This window comes from Mus caroli, unplaced genomic scaffold (genome assembly GCF_978045245.1).
Source record: "Mus caroli unplaced genomic scaffold, Mus_caroli_1 scaffold_8, whole genome shotgun sequence".
In the NCBI taxonomy this organism is placed as follows: Eukaryota; Metazoa; Chordata; class Mammalia; order Rodentia; family Muridae; genus Mus; species Mus caroli.
The window spans coordinates 108,711,496-108,728,186 of NW_028227263.1; positions in this window are offsets into that span (position 1 = coordinate 108,711,496).

The window sequence follows — 16,691 nt, forward strand, 5'->3', positions numbered from 1 at the left end:
CTCCTGGTGAAAGCAGCCCTATCCATCACCTTGCCTAGGGAGCCGTAGCTCCTCTTGTTGTGTCTTACTCCGTTCTCACCTCACACTTCTCAAGCCTAGCCCATCAGTGACTTCTCACTGTGGCCACACCAACTGGCTTTTAGAATGGGCACATATGAGCCAAGTGCACTGGTGCACGCCTAAAGTTCCAGTGTTTGGGAGGCAGAGGCAGGCAGATCTCTGAGTTTGAGGCCAGTCTGGTATCTATATGGTGAGTTCCAAGACAGCCTAAAAAACAATGAGACTGTGTCTTGAAAATAAAAACAAAAGCAAACAAACAAATGGGGGCACAGCCAAAGTTCATCTAATTAGAATGATCCTGGAACATCTGGACTTGCAGTGAGAAAGAACATGGAGATCAAAATGAAGACAGCGAAGATAGACTTCATGGGTTCTCAGCCCAGCCTCTAGTCAGTGACAGGTCATTTCTCCAACGGCAGAATAAGCCAATTCAAGCCTGATTAGACTATATTAAAGGTAGATTTATTGGGAACTTTTGGAGAGTTCACTGGACCCAAGCATTGAGGCAAGGGGAGTCACCATGGGGAGAAGTGGGAAGGGAGAAGAGAAAGAAAGGGCTTGCACAAAGAGGAAGAAAAGAAAAGAAAAGAAAAGAAAAGAAAAGAAAAGAAAAGAAAAGAAAAGAAAAGGAGAGGGAGCAAGGGGAGGAAGAAGAGGAGGAGGGGGAGAAGAGACTGAAGTGCAAAGTGTCTGGATTATATAGGAAAGAACCCTTGGGCTGGAAAGTTCTAAGTTGGGGGCAGGGTGTGCCAAGTGGGGACTGAGGGATGCTGGGAGAACCTGGAGGCCAGGTCTGCTTGGTACTTAAAATATGCACCTCAGTCCCTTGTTCCAGGGTCTGAAACCAAACACCTTGTTCCTCCATGATTTCTCTACCTATAATGTATGCGTGTAAGTGATATGCGAATGTGTGTGTGTGTGTGTAACTGGGCTTCTTGGTACTATATTTTTCCTTGCTAAATACAGATTTATTCCTTTATTTCTGTATTGGTACTCTGTTATCAGCCTTACTAAAGTTCTGGACCACAGAGGGGGAAAAGTACAGTTAGTTCCTTTAGAGAGACACAAATAGACGGGTGTCTAATCCACTTTCTGTTTCTGTAACCCAATTCTTGAGACTTTTTCAGAAAACAGATTTCATGACTCATAGGCTCTATGGTTGAGAAGTCCACACTGGGTTGCATCGGGTGGCTTCTGATGAGGCCTTTGCTGCTCTAGGCATGATGGATTCCCCAACATATCAGGAGAGGGTAGATCGTTCGATCTTCCTAACCCAGGTTGGACCTGTTCAATAGACATCCTAGCGTTAGCAGTTCTGGCCCTAACTGTCCAGAAGAGTCCATCTACACAGAGGTAAAAATACTGACACTGAAGCCCCCGCCTCTATGCTCTTGGCTTAATTGGGATAGGATATGGCCTGTGCTAGTCTACCTTAGAAGCTTCCAGGGAATTCTGTGTGCATCAGAAAACCCTAGTTTTGATTTTCCAGCCCCCATTAGAATTCCTGGTCTCCTCTTGGCTCCATCCCAGCATGTAAACAAATGTGAGGGACAGTACTTTCTCTTTGATTTCCTTGTCCACACTGCCCTTCTCCCTCAAAGTCTTAGAGAGTCCGGCTTGCAGTAGAATGCTTGAGAAGGGGCCTTTTACCCTTCAGGGCCTCCCAGCATGTGGGAACTTACCTCTATTTACCCTATACCCCTTACACCTGGAAAGTGGAACTTAGCAGACTGTGTGGCCTGGGAGAATACTGCCAGCCATGGACAGAAGAGAACAATGACTAGTTTGCTCATTTGGGCTGAAATGCCAGAAATCATGTAGATCTGTCATCATCAGGGGACACTAGCAAGCCTACCCATATGGTATACTAGAAAGCCTCCCTCCCCCTAGCCCCCCCCCCCAAAAAAAAAAAAGTCTAATGGAAAAGAGCCTGGGATCAGGAGGAAGCTCAGGTAAGAACATAGCACTGAGAAAGAACGTGAACAGAATTCAAAGAGTAAAAATTCCCACAGAGATTCCTGGGGTGGGACTGCAGTGGGCTGTGACTGTCCCTTGTTGGGTTTTCTTGTTGACTAGTCAGAACCAAGAGCTGCCTGAGAACTCTCAATTGAAGAATTCCCTAGATCCTATGGCTTCTCCATGGCTGTGGGAGAAATCTCTTGGTTGTTGATTGATGTGGGAAGGCCCAGCTGATGTGTTTTTAAAAAGATAAGAGAGAGGGGGATATGTTCTATGGAGGTATGGGGAAACGGGGTGTCTCGCCAGGCCCATGCTGAGGCATCCCTTCCCCCTGAGGGACCAGGCACACAAATGGTATAGACTAGAGTTTATTCAGGGCATGGGGTAGGGAGTCACACAAGAGGGTAGTAGAGGCAGAGAATGTGTGTGTGTGTGTGTGTGTGTGTGTGAGAGAGAGAGAGAGAGAGAGAGAGAGAGAGAGAGAGAGAGAGAGAGAGAGAGAAGTAGAGGCAAGCCATGAACATGTGGAGAGGGGAGAGGGAAGAAGAGAAAGCAAGAGTGGAGAAAGAGTGAGGAGGGGGAAAGCAGCCCCTTTTATAGTGAGTCAGGCACACCTGGCTGTTGCCAGGTAACTGTGGGGCGGAGCTTAGACAGAATGCTAACACCAGTCTCTGCGACCTGTATCACCTCTGGGAAGGTAATTCTAGGTGGGGGTGGGGCAGACAGAGAGACACAGAGACAAAGAGAGAGAAGGTCAGAGAGGGCGAGGGGTGGGGAGGGCAGAGACAGAGGGATAGACGTTTTGCCTCCAGTTCCTCCTTGAGTCCCTGCCCAGACTTTTCTCAGTGATGGGCTGGAATAAACCCTCCCCTCCCTAAGCTGTTTTTGGTCCTGGTGTTTATCACACCAGAAGGAAACAGAGACAGCGAGGAGTTGAAAACAGGAAACCTTGTCTCCATTTCAAACGCAACCAAGCCCCGCTTGGGGGTAATCCTGTAATCCCAGCACCATGGCGGCAGAAGAAAGAGTCTGAGGCCAACCAGGGTTGTTACGTAACGAGAAGGTCTCAAAACCCAAACTCTATAAGTGGCGTTTGTGTCGAGTACCTGGCAGCAACCACAAATGGGAGTGTACTTGGTTCTTTTCTGTTGCTGTGATCAAATGTCCCAACAAAACTAACTCAGGAGAAAGCATTCATATTATGTTGTGTGTGTGTGTTTTAAAGGATATGTTTTATAGAGGCTCCCCCCGACCCCCAGGTAGCAGTTATATGACGGGTCTAGTATAGAATAGATTTTATTTAGGGGCATGGGAAGGGGAGTTGAGAAGGGAGTAGAGGCAGAGAAAGGAGAGGGAGGAGGGGGGGGGTTGGCCAGGAACACATGGAGAGAGAGGGGAGAGGGGAAGGGGTAAGAGGGAAAAAGGGGTTAGGGAGAGGAAAAGGAAACAGAGAGTCAGAGTAAGAGGGTAAGAGAGAGAGAGGCCAAACAGCGCCTTTTATAGCAAGCCAGGCCTACCTGGCTGTTGCTAGATAACTGTTGGGCAGAGCGTAGAAGGAATGCCAACATATTAGTTCACAGTTTAAGGGATAGTCCATTACTGAACGGACGCCAAGGCAGGCAGAGTGTGAAGCAGTTAACCACCTTACATCCACTGTCAGAAGAGAGCATTGAACACACACTGCTGCCCAACCTACTCTCTCCATCTTACACAGTCCAGGATCCCTGGACAGGGAATGGACTCGCCCACAGTGGGTGAGCCTTCCCATGACAACTGAATCACAATCAAGAGAATTCTCCACAGTTGTCCCCAGAATACCTGCTCCAGATTCTATGGAACCTACCACCAACAGCCTCCTTGGGAAGGAGGTATTCTCCCAATTTCCTGGAGCATGGTCATCGAGTGGGAAGGGATGGCAAGAACAGAGCTGCAGAGATTCTTAGGTGGAGCTAGACCCTGAAGCTGGATGGAAAGGAGTCAGGAGTAACACACCCTTTAAGCCCAGCCTTCACTTCTTCCAGCAAGGCCCTACCTCCCAAAGTCCTACAGCCTTCCACAACTGTGCCAACATCTGGGAGCAAAGTGCTCAAAACGAGCCTGTGGGGGAACGTTCCAGATTCGAACCATAACGCAAACGAAAAACAAACAAGGATGAAATGAATGAGAATAAATATAAATGCAGCCAGCGAACTCAGAGGAGGAGATGTGCTGAGAACCGCAGGTGTCCTTGAGTGTCTCAGGGAGCGACATGTCACTGGAGCACACAAGTGCGCATGCGCACAAAGTAAGCGCCACTTGCAGAGCAAACCCTGGCATCTAATGCTCAAAGGAGAAGGGTTTTACAAAAAAAGAAAAAGGGAAATATAGATAGAGGAAAAACAAGAATTGAACAATTAATTAAAGAGCATTTTCTGAGCTTCAGGAAGACTTGATTAAAGGGGCCGATAAAGTTCCAGAAATGATTAATTAAAGCAAGGCATATACTTAGCCAGACCCTGGTGTAATTCCAGAATTATAAATTTCCAGACAGAAAGGGAGGTTACTTCCAGAGGAAAGGAAAACTGGCTACTGGTCTAGTGTGGTGGCACCCAGCTGCAATCCTAGCACCCAGGGAGCGGAGGCAAAGGGATTGTGAGTTCGAAGCCAGTGTGGGCAAGTTCGTGGGCTCTTGTTTAGAAAAGAAAAGGGAAAAGAAGAGAAGAAGAGGAAAAAAGAAGGCAAGATAGCTAGGAAAACATCAGGTTAGCGTTGACTTTCCCATCTGCTCCCCTTTCCCTGGACGGTGGAATCCCAGGAAATGACCAGACTCCGAGTGACAGGACAGTGAGTAGCCCAGGAATCTCACTTCCTTACAAGGTATCACTTGCATATCAGGGGAAAGGATGGCCAGCTGTGCTGACTGGTTTTAAGTCAACTTGACTCAAGCTAGAGACATTCAGGAAGAAAGGGCCTGCATTGGGAAAAAAAAAATGTGACCCTGTGTTGCATTTTCTTGATTGATTGTGTGTGAGAACCAGTTGGTGGTGCCACCCCTGGGCAGGTGTCTTGAGGCCATAAGAAGGTCGTGATGGCCGAGGAAAACCCAGTTTCGTGCTAGGCACCCATTCTACATTTCTAAAAGATATGCTTTAAGGCAACTCTGACTCCTTGTCCCCCCCCCCAATGATGTAACTGTGGTGAGATAATTAAGGGCTTACTCCGACTTTTGTAAACCCACTTATCGATGTGGACCAGGGGGAGAGAGACAGCTACTAAACAGCTGAGAGGAGTAGAGCAATTTTCCATGTAGCTGCAAATTCCACGGAAACAGGGTAATCACGGTCTCCCTTCTCGTAGCCCCTTCTGAGTGGCACACCTTCGACTTGTCTTGGAGGCTGTCTTTCTGCTAGCAGTATTAATAAATTCATCTAATTATAATTTGGAGTAAGCCTGGGGTCTTTTCCTGGTGGTTTCGAACTCTGTAACAATGGCAGGCTGAGTAAGTGAAGAGCAAGCCAGTAAACAGCATTCTTCCATGGCCTGTGCATCAGTTCCTACCTCCAGGTTCCTGCTTGAGCTTCTGCCTGACTGCCTTTGAGAACAGACTGTGATGTGGAAATGGAAATGAAATGCATCCTTCCCTCCCCGAGTTGCTTTTGGTCACGATGTTCTATCACAGGGACAGAAACCTAACTAGTACACCAGAGGTTTAGAAGCACACAGGGTCTAAATTCTATCTGAAGACAAAGTTGGAGAAGTGCTACACCCCCCAAACTGTTAACTGGGACTTAGTGAGAGAGAGCAGATCCTGACCTGGAGATCAATTCTGAGCAAGCCAGATACCCAACATGACGGGTGAGGGAACATCACCAAGGGAAGGGAGCACAGAAGAGAATGGCTTTGAAAGGTAAGAGAAGCATCGAGGACAGGACAGTCACTGTAGGTGGGGATTCCTTAATTGTTGTTTAAAATTAAAACTATCACTTTAGAGGCTGGAGAGATGGCTCATTGGTTAAGAGCACTGACTGCTCTTCCAGAAATCCTGAGTTCAATTCCCAGCAACCACATGGTGGCTTACAACCAACCATCTGTAATGGGATCCAATGCCCTCTTCTGGTGTGTTTGAAGACACCTACAGTGTACTCATATACATTTAATAAATAAATTTTTTAAAAAAACCTATTACTTCAGCAAATATTTGATTATAAACGTTTTCCATAATATTTGGTTTCATTTGTCAACGTTCAGTGCTAATAAAGCTATTATTTGCGTTGTGTGTAAAAGTCCCCAAATAGATTCCCAGCAAATAATGTTTACTCTGTCTCCCAGCCCAGCAGCCTTGGCTAATGGCAGTGTCCCCTACCTCTTAGAGAAAGTGGAAGACCCTGATGGACAAAGATGTAGGAGATTTTAATAATTCCATGAAGATCTTAATTTAGGAGTTGAGTTTAATTGAAGTTAAGGGATTAGCATGACTCTATACTAGGGAACAGCCATTCTACTGTGTCCCTTTCTGTCTCCTGGACATCCTTAAACATCAAACAGGTTATTGTCTACAAGTACATTCTTAGGCAATGTGAATGAGAGCCACACTTTCTGGTTGTTTTCTAGTTAAACCAGAAAGAGCCAGTTTTAAAAATGACTCCTCGTGGCAGTGCAAGTTGGTACAATCACTATGGAAACGAATATGGCAGCTCCTCTGAAAATTGGGAATAGTTCTACTTTAAGACCCAGCTATACCACTCCTGGGCATATACCCAATGCTCCACTACCCCACCAGGACATTTGATCAACTATGTTCATGGCAGCTTTCTTTGTAACAGCCAGAAACTGGAAACAACTCAGATGTCCCTCAACCAAAGAATGGATAAAGAAAATGTGGTACATTTACACAATGGAATATTGCTTAGCTGTTAAAACATGACATCAAGAAATTAGCAGGCAAATGGATGGAACTAGAAAAAAAATTATCCCGAGTGAGGTAATCCAGACCCAGAAAGACACACATGGTATGTACTCACTTATAAGAGGATATTAACTATTAGGTATATGATAATTAAGGTACAATCCATAAAAAAAGACCCTGCCCTCTTCTGGAGGGAGAAGAGGTGGGGAGTGAATCTGGTTCACTGGGGCAAATGGGAGGTGTGGAGGGAGACTAGGAGGAGTAGAGGGAAGGGAGCTGTCATTGAGATGTATTGTATGAGAGAAGAATAAATAAAAAATAATAAAAAGTAACCCCTCCCTGAGCATGACAAGCAAACTTATGATCATTGAAAATTAAGCAGCTTCCTTAATACCTGGGTGACAATAAGGACTAACAACATTTACATAAAAACCTAGGAATGAGGGCAGAGTTTCAATTAGAGGGACATTTACAGTAAAAAAAAAATGAATACGAAATAGAAAAAATAGAAAAATAATTTCAGTTTGTTCCCTTTTAATCTTTTTAGGCAGAATCTTACTATGTAGCCCAGGATGGCTTGTAATGTTTTTTCTATTTATTTATTTATTTATTTATTTATTTATTTATTTATTTATTTGTCTATCTATCTGTATGTGTGTGAGTGTTTTGCCTGTATGTGTATCTGTGCACCACATGCGTACGTACCTGGTGCCTGTGGAGGTCAGAAGAGGATGTTAGATTTCCCTGGAACTGGAATTATAGACAGTTGTGAGCCACTCTGTAGGTACTGGAAATTAATACCAGTCCTCTACAAGAACAACTAGTGCTCTTAACTGGTGAGCTGACTCTCCAATTCCACCAGGCTGCTTCCTTCTCCTCTTCCTCTCTTCCTCTCTTCCTCTCTGTCTCTCTCTTTGTCTCTCTGTCTCTGTCTCTCTCTCTCTCCCCTATCAAACTTATTTTTATTTATATGTTGTTTTACCTGTATGTAAGTTGTTTTACCTGCACGTATGTCTGCGTACATGTGTGTGCACTGTCAGTGGAGGCCAGCAGAGGACATCAGATTTCCTCGAACTAGGGTTACAGACGGCCTTGGGCTACCACGTGGGTGCTGGGAACCAAATCCAGGTCCTTTGGCAAAGCAGCCTTTAGCATCTGAATCATCTCTCCAGCCTTAGGCTTCTATCTCTCGGTCTGTCTGCCTCAGCCTTCCCAGTCCTGGAGTTACAGACATGGGCCGCCAAAATCAACTCACTTAAATCATTTAGGAAATTAGAGAAAGAAGAAAAGTAACAGTGGGAGAGAATTAATAAATATGAAATTTCCAAAGAATTAGAAAACTGAAAATAATATAAAGATAAATGAATACAGATAATGCTTGTGGATCATGCTTTTGTTTTGTTTTGTTTTGTTTTGTTTTTTAGAATTGGATCTGTGAGACAGCTCAGTGGGCTCAGCACTCACCACAGGCCCCACAACTGAGTTGGATCCCGGAACCCATATTCATGTGGAAGGAGAGAACTAGCTCCCCAAAACTGTTTTCTGGCATCCACAGACCTGCTGCAGCACACATTGCATGGTAAAAGAACTCTACCAAGAATTGACGCAGAGTAAGATCCCTGGGGGGGGGGGGTTGAATAGGAATGCCCCCATACACTCATATGTCGAAATGCTTGAGTATTAGGAGGCGTGGCCTTGTTGGAGGAAGTGTGTCAATAAGGCGTGGCTTTTGAAGTCTCAAAAGCTCAAGTCAGCTAGCTCTCCCAGCTGCCTGACAATCCAGTTGTAGATCTGTCAGCTCCTTCTCCAGCACCATGTCTGTCCGCCACCATGCTTCCCTTCAGGAAGATAATGGAGTAAACCTCTGAACTGTAAGCCAGCCCCAATGAAATGTTTTCCTCACGTTCGCTCTTCAACACAATAAAACCGTACCTAAGATAATCACGATTATGAAGAGCAACAAAGACTATGGAGGAGCAATTTGAATAAGAAGAAAACAAAATAACTAAGGATTGTATGGAAGGTGATTTCATCTTTCTAATGCTCCCAGAAATGCAAATTTAAATCAATATTATATTTTCTATATTACACTGATGACAACTAAGCATTTTGACAATGTTGGGAAAATATGAAAAAAAAGTTGCTTATAAACTGTTTATAAGAACTCGAATCAAGCCGGGGATAGTGGTGGGTGTCCGTAACCCCAAACTGCAGGAGGATGAAGTGGTAACAGGACAAGACCCTAAGTTATGAGAAGAAGAAGGGAAAAGAGGAAGAGGGGGAGGAAGAGGAAGCCAAGGAGGGCAAAGTGGAGGAGTAGAAGGTGGGGAGAGGAGGAGAGGGGTTTTGTTTTGTTTTGTTTTGTTTTGTTTTTTGAATGTGTCTCTCATGCACTGAGCTACAGATAACAATGCCTAAGGATCAGAAGACATTCTATAAAGGTAAAGACCATGGAGAGCTCACAGACATAGAACTGTGTTACACACACACACATACACACAGTGCTTTGACCAGTCTCATGAGGATATGAATGAATTGGAGGCAAAGTCACCCTACCCCACCATTTTCACCAGCACTTTCAGATAGAAGCCAAGACCTTGACTTCAGCCTTCTAAAACGCTCAGTAAATGACCCAGCAGATTCACACCTCACCCAGAATTCTGACTGCAGACCTGTGAGCCAGGTAGACATCGCTCTAAGCACTGAATCGATGCTAATTTGCTATTGTGGAGTAGTGGAGAAATAGACTCATGTGGGGGGCGGGGGGTACCCGAGAGATGTCTTAGCTGTTAGCAGCACTTGCTGGTCTTGTGGAGGACATAGGTATGACTGACTCCCAGCATCCACATGGCAGCTCACAACTGCCTATCACTCCAGCTCCATGGATTCTGTTGGTTTTTGGACTTTGCTGGCACCTGCACACACACACACACACACACAATCAATCAAATAGAATATATGATAAAGGCAGTGTTGTTCTGGGACAAGACCCTAATTAACGTGTACAATTTTGAAACGTGGTAAATCTTGAGACCATGCACAGCTTGCCAGTCTTTCTCTCCTTAGTGCCACAGCAGTCGGTCTTGCGGTGTCTACAAACATCTCTGCCTAACAGAGATGCAGAAAGACCCAGAGGGGTCAGGGGATCAGACAGAAAGAACAGCACCTGAGCCAGCATGGTCCCAACGGTGTCTCCCCAAATTCTACCTTCTCTTCCTAGGGGCTTGTCTAGAATCCCTCAATGAGGGGCTGGGGGCATGGCTCAGTGGCTGGCAGTGACAGCATGCACAAACCCTGGGTTATTAAGTCAGCATTAAAAAGGAAAGGGGAAAAAATATTTTGCTTTTTTATTTCTCTGCGTTATGCAGTCAGCCCTTGATAGCTGTAGGGAGTTGGTTCCTTCTACAAATCCTCCCAACCCATGCACATGATGGTTTGCTGTTTGTATATAACCTTTGTGCACACACCCATGTTCTTTAAGCCCCTCTAAGTGACCACTGAGGCCTAGTGCAATGTAAATAGCTGCTTAATGCATTGCTTAGGGAACAAGGATAAGAGAGTCTGTATGTGCTCAATACAGAGGCAGTTTAGGGGTGAATATTTTCAATCCGTTGAATCCAGGGGTGACTTCACATACATTGAGGTCTGATTTTTTAAAAAGATTTATTTATTTATTTATTTATTCTATGTAAGTACACTGTAGCTGTCTTCAGACACCCCAGAAAAGGGCACTTGATCTCATTTTGGATGGTTGAGAGCCACCATGTGGTTGCTGAGATTTGAACTCAGGACCTTCAGAAGAGCAGTCAGTGCTCTTAACCGCTGAGCCATCTCCCAAACCCTGATATTTTGTTTTATTTCGATTATTCCTTCCTTTTCTAAGGACCTCAGAATACTTGTAATATGCACACACAATACTGCAAAAATTGTAAAGTACCCCCTCAATTATGACCAGAGAAGCCCTAACTTGTGACCCAATCGGTGGCCTAGGCTGGGTCAGCCAAGCCTAGTAGTCAGTGGCGACTAGTGCAGGCTGACAGGTCTGAGTTTCCTGTAGCTCAGCCTCCCTCTCTCGGGGTTGGGCACACATGTCATCTTGACTAGGTGTTTTTTGTTTGTTTGTTTTGTTTTTACGGAGGTCTTATTAGTGTAAGGTGTGTAATGGTCAGGGTGGGGCTCTTTGTTTTTTAGCCTCTTAAAGGCTCTAACTGTGACAACTCTCTAAGGTCACTGACTAAAAGGTTCAAGTCCAAATCTTCCCCTCATCCCCCACTGCCCCGCAGCCCCCTCCCGACCCCTGCCTTCTTCTCTGACCTGCCCCTCCTGCATGGTTTCATTTCCACCTGGCTTCAGTTTCCCTCTCTGTGGAATGGAGTTCAGGGCACACATGACTCTCCGTTGGGTCTTCAGGGGCAGAGGATTCTGGCCCTGTATCGATGGTGTACGGTTTGATCTCCAGGGGCTCAGAGTGAGCCCGGTCGAGACACTCTTCGGAGACTCCTCATTCCCCCCGCCCCTCGCCCAGTACCCACGCTGAGCTCAGAAAGAGCCCTGGGATTTACAGGCATTTGGTCCCGTTCATCATTTACAGCGCTCCGGGCTAGATGTAGCCTGTTTTAACCGTGATGGCACTCAGTGGGGCCTAGCTGGGCGTTAAAAACGGGCAGACCGCAGGGGGCTCTGGTCGGCCCTGTGCCACCCGTCGGAAGTCGAACTGGGTGACGCCTCGGGGTTGAAATGCGTGAAATGGTAAGGAGGGAGAGAACGTTCTAATCCGCCTGGGTAGGACAATCCAGTCACTCTGGCGGCCCGGGGCTCGCCCACGCTGGGTCCCCGCAGGGGCTGATTGCTCGGCTCCCTAGCTACAGACCAAGCCAATCAGCGCGCTCGCGCCGCGAACAGCAGGCGGCGGCCCGCCAAGGGCGGGCGGGGCGGGACAGCGGGGAGGGCTCTCGGGTAGCACACCGGCGGGCCAAGGCGCCCAGCTCCCGGGGGTGCACCGCGGGTGGGCTCCGCAGGTCTGACGGGGCAGCGCTCCCTTGCGGTCACGGGATCACAAGGCATCTGCTGCCATCTGGTGGCTGCGCTTCGGCAGCTGCGGCGCCAGGGTTTGTAGGGCTTACAGGGCTCACAGGGCTTGCAGATCCCTGCTCATTCTTAAACCACGCCACACAGCCAACAGTGTCCACGCTGCCACCTCTCGTCCTGCTCGGGATTCTCCCAGCAGAGTGAGAAAGCCAGCATCTTCAAGGAGGCCGTGTGTACCAATGGCGGCGCAGAGAGATGGGAGGCAGGCTTGGTATGCCCCTGCTGAATAACACGAAGCAGGATCATCTCTGTGAACTCTTTTTCATTCTTCTGTAAGTTAGAGCGGATAGATGTGCATGCCTTGGGGAGCCTTTGTAATGATTAACTGGTGGAGTCAAGTGAAGATGTAGTACGTGGTCAGAGCGCGCACTAACTGTTCCTGAGTGTCTTAGTTAGGGTCACTATTGCTATGATGAAAACCATGACCAAAAGCAAATTGGAGAGGAAAGGGTTTATTTGGCTCACACCTCCACATCGAAGTCTATCACTGAAAGAAGTCAGGGCAGGAACTCAAACAGAACAGGAGCCTAGAGATAGAAGCTGATGCAGCCGGCTATGGAAGGGTGCTGCTTACTGGCTTGCTCATCGTGGCTTGCTCTGCCTGCTTTCTTACAGAATCCAGCCCCAATGACCCAAGGATAGCACCACCCATAGTGGGCTGGACATCCCCCACCAATCACTAATTAAGAAAATGCCCTACAGAAGGATGTTTGTTAACGGAGACATTTTCTCAATTGAGGTTCCCTCCTTTTAATTTTAGCTTACGTCAAGTCGACATAAAACCTGCCAGCACACTAGGATAGACTGCAGATGCCAGGCACGTGCAAGGCACAGGATGAAACACACACACACACACACACACACGCTCACACACAGCACTCACAGACAAATAAGAACTGATCACGTTTTGGATTTTTCACTTCTGCATCTGTGAACTGGGGATACCAATGCTGGCTTCCACCCCCAAGCTTGGGTAACTAACACAAGTCTACCATTCCCAAGATAGATCTACTGGCTGTCCTGGGACTCCTAGGCCTTTCTTCCAACTGTAAGTTGATTCTCCACCACTCTGCAAGCTCTCACAGCTGTGTCCAAACCTGGAGGCTCTACCTCCTGTCTTACAGATCAGGCTTGTTTTTCTGTCTCCAAACCCTCTCTCCAGGGTCACAGACTAAAAGGTCCAAATATAGAACAGATCATTTTCTCTGACCCTTTTCAATGAGGCCCTACAGGGACAGCCACCTCACCCCCTCTAATAAGACATGGTAGGAGGAGTCAGGTGGTAACAGTACTTGCCACCAAGTCTGATGACCTGAGTCTGATCCGCAGGACCCACGTGATGCAAGGAGAGAAAGGACTTCCTTTTCTGACACACAAAGAATAAATATAGTAATACAAAAATTTAAAAAAAGATATGGTAAATTGAAGGGTAGTAAATACCTCTCCAAAAAGGGAAGTTGTCAGATGTGATGGCACAGGCCTGCGGTCCCAGCATCCAAGGACCTGAGGATCTGAGGATGGAGGAGGCGGGGGGGGGGGGGGGAGGGAGGGAGAGAGAGAGAGAGAGACACAGAGACAGAGATAGAGACTCCTGAAAGCCTGCAAGCAGCCACTGTCCCAGACATGCTTAGCAGGTGGCTGCACACAGTGTCCATGGCTTCTCAGCATGCAGCAGCAGGAGGGCTGCAGAGCAGGGTGTGACAGCCAGGTACAACCTGGACAAAGTGGGATGTCTCAGTAGTGCCAGTGCATAGTGCTCTCAGCCTGTGGAAACGCCGGCTCCAATTCAAAGGTATCAAATATTTGCTTAGCTGTTCAACATTTCTTCAAATAATATACTCACAACTAATTCATATCTAGACTCGACGTCTTCATCTCCCTCCAGCCTCCCTCCTGGATTAGCTGTCTTGTCTATTCTGGGAGAAAATTGCCCTACATTCTAAAAATAGGCCTTGCAGCCCGGACACCGGCATGTACCATCAGAGAAGGCTTTATTTATTTATCTTGAGAGCTGTCCTCTGGGGACAGCTGCAGTCGAGCCTGGGGACACATTCATCAAACAGCTCAGGTACATGTAGGGGGCTGGGACCACTGAGATCAGTGCTGCTTGCTGCCTTCAAAACAGGCCATGGTCTGTTCCTGAGGATGCCCTTTGACACTTGGGCAGGGAATGGGTTCTCAGAGACAGGACCCTCTCTTCTCCAAATATGGCTCCTTTTGCTCTTGGGGGTTAGAAGCCCAAGATCCAGGACCCAGCAGAAGTGAAAGAATGCTTATGATGGGGTCTTGGATACTAGGGGCAGACTCTGGTTGTAATGGGGCCCTAAGTCTGAAGGTCAGGGGCTCTGATCTGACCTCTAAAGTTGGAGCCTAGGGAATGCTCACTTCCAGTTTTTGCTCTCCCCAGTCTCTTGGTATTCTCCTGGCTGATTCCTGATAGTCTGCAAAGACTGGCTGCTGTGCTCCCAACCCAGAGGCTTTGCCCGTGGCCTCCTGCCTTATACAGAGGGGCAGACAGGCAGCTCCCTTTAGCCCTCACTACATTCGGGCTTCTTCTGTGTCTCCTTATGCTATCACAGAGGGGGATACAAAGCCTTCACTTTACCATTTGTGCCTCCTCCTTTCTGCTGCTCTAAATGAAACCAACCGGGACTTCATTCCCAGTTTCCCAGGCTCACTGAGCACTACGAAGACCTTATGGTGAGGTGAGCTCCTGCAGAGTGGCTAGCTCCAGAGATGACTCTTGTCACTACACACTTCAGAAGGGGGCCTGGGTTACTCAGTCCATCATTCAACCAGCCAGTCTTGGTAATTACTTCACCAGGTCTCTGGCATTGACCCCATAGCCACAGAGAGCTTAGCCTTTGTTTTCAACAGAGCTGGGCTTTGAATTGCCATCCTCCTGCCTCAGGCTTTCATCCAGCTGGTGTTGAATGGAACAAAATCCCCCCCAAAATGGGAGTGTACATACATCCACACATACAAACACACACAAACACACAAGAACATACTTTCACACACACAAACAGAAACACACACATACAAACACACAAAGTCTCCCAAATACTCATGTACTCACACAAACACACACACTCACATACATATTCACACACAGAAACATACATACACATACATACATATACACAGAGAATCACACACACATTGAAACACACACACACACACACACGTACTCAGGAGGGCTTAAAGATCATCCAGCACTTGTGGGATAATTCCTAGTACCAGTGTCCACCCAGTTACAAAGACATTTCTTCCCTCTTAGTCTCATATACACAGTCAGCTAATAGAAAATGAAATTCCGTGTGATTTTTTTTTTTTTTTTTGCTTATTTTTAAGTCCATTGGGCACATTGTGGCTGATCGCTGCTCTGACATTTTTCTTCCCTCATTAAGAAAGATGCCCCTGGTGAGCTACCTGCGCTTGGTTCAGAGCAGAAAATAAATATCGCTGGCATCCACTTTCCTGTGCTCTCTGGGTGTAATTAAGAGGGAGGCACCTGCAGAAGAGGGAAACAGTGGAAAGCAGGCTAGTGGGTACTGTCCGTAAGATCTCCTGCACTGGGTCAGGTGGGCAAGCCTTCAGAGAGCTATGGTGTGAGCCAGGGGTCCAAAATGTCCGACTTGCATCAGTCGCTCAGTCCAGATCTGGGAGAGGGAGAAATGAAGCCTGTCACATAGGGCTGTTCATTGAACAGAGCCTGTGGCTGAAACAGAGATTTAAGAGGGATAAGGAGATGCAAGGATAGGAGAGTCTACGGGATACTCAGCTCACCATGCCCCCGGTTTATCTTCTGGATCTTAATGTCTAGGTGGAATCTTATTTCCCAGAGATGGACTGTCTGCTTGTCTGTCCCATATCATTTGGCATGGGGCAGGGCTCTGAGGCCGTGTAGAAGTGCTCATTGTTGCCCACAGGTAATGTCACGGGGTCCCCTGTGCAATGTTCAATTTCAAGTCGGAGGCGGGAGAGCGGTAGACAGGGTACCCGAAGAACTCTTTGGCACTCAGCTCACGTGGATGCATCCAACAGGGGAAATAGCGACTTCACACCAAGAGCTCACCACAGTTGTCCCTGTGTCATCCAGTAGAGACTTTTTGGTCTTTAGGTCCCAAAATAGATGAAGGGCAGGAATGATAGGCTCAGATCCCAGCACTGGGACTTAGCAGGGAGCAGTGTGAGAAAATCCCTCAGCCATTCCCAGGCTCACTGGGGAACAGACATTCTAAGTACTCAGCTGGGTGCTGAGTACTTAGTACACACACACACACACACAGAAACACACTCATACCATACACACTCATATACATTCATGCACATAAAAACAGAGAAACATACACAAACACCTACACACAAATACATACATCCACACATACAAACACACACAAACACACAAGAACATACTTTCACACACACAAACAGAAACACACACATACAAACACACAAAATCTCACAAATACTCATGTACTCACACAAACACACACATATACATATTCACACACAGAAACATACATATATACATACATACATATACACAGAGAATCACACACACATTGAAACACACACACACACTCACATACATATTCACACACAGAAACATACATATATACATACATACATATACACAGAGAATCACACACATTGAAACACACACACACACATACTCAGGAAGGCTTAAAGATCA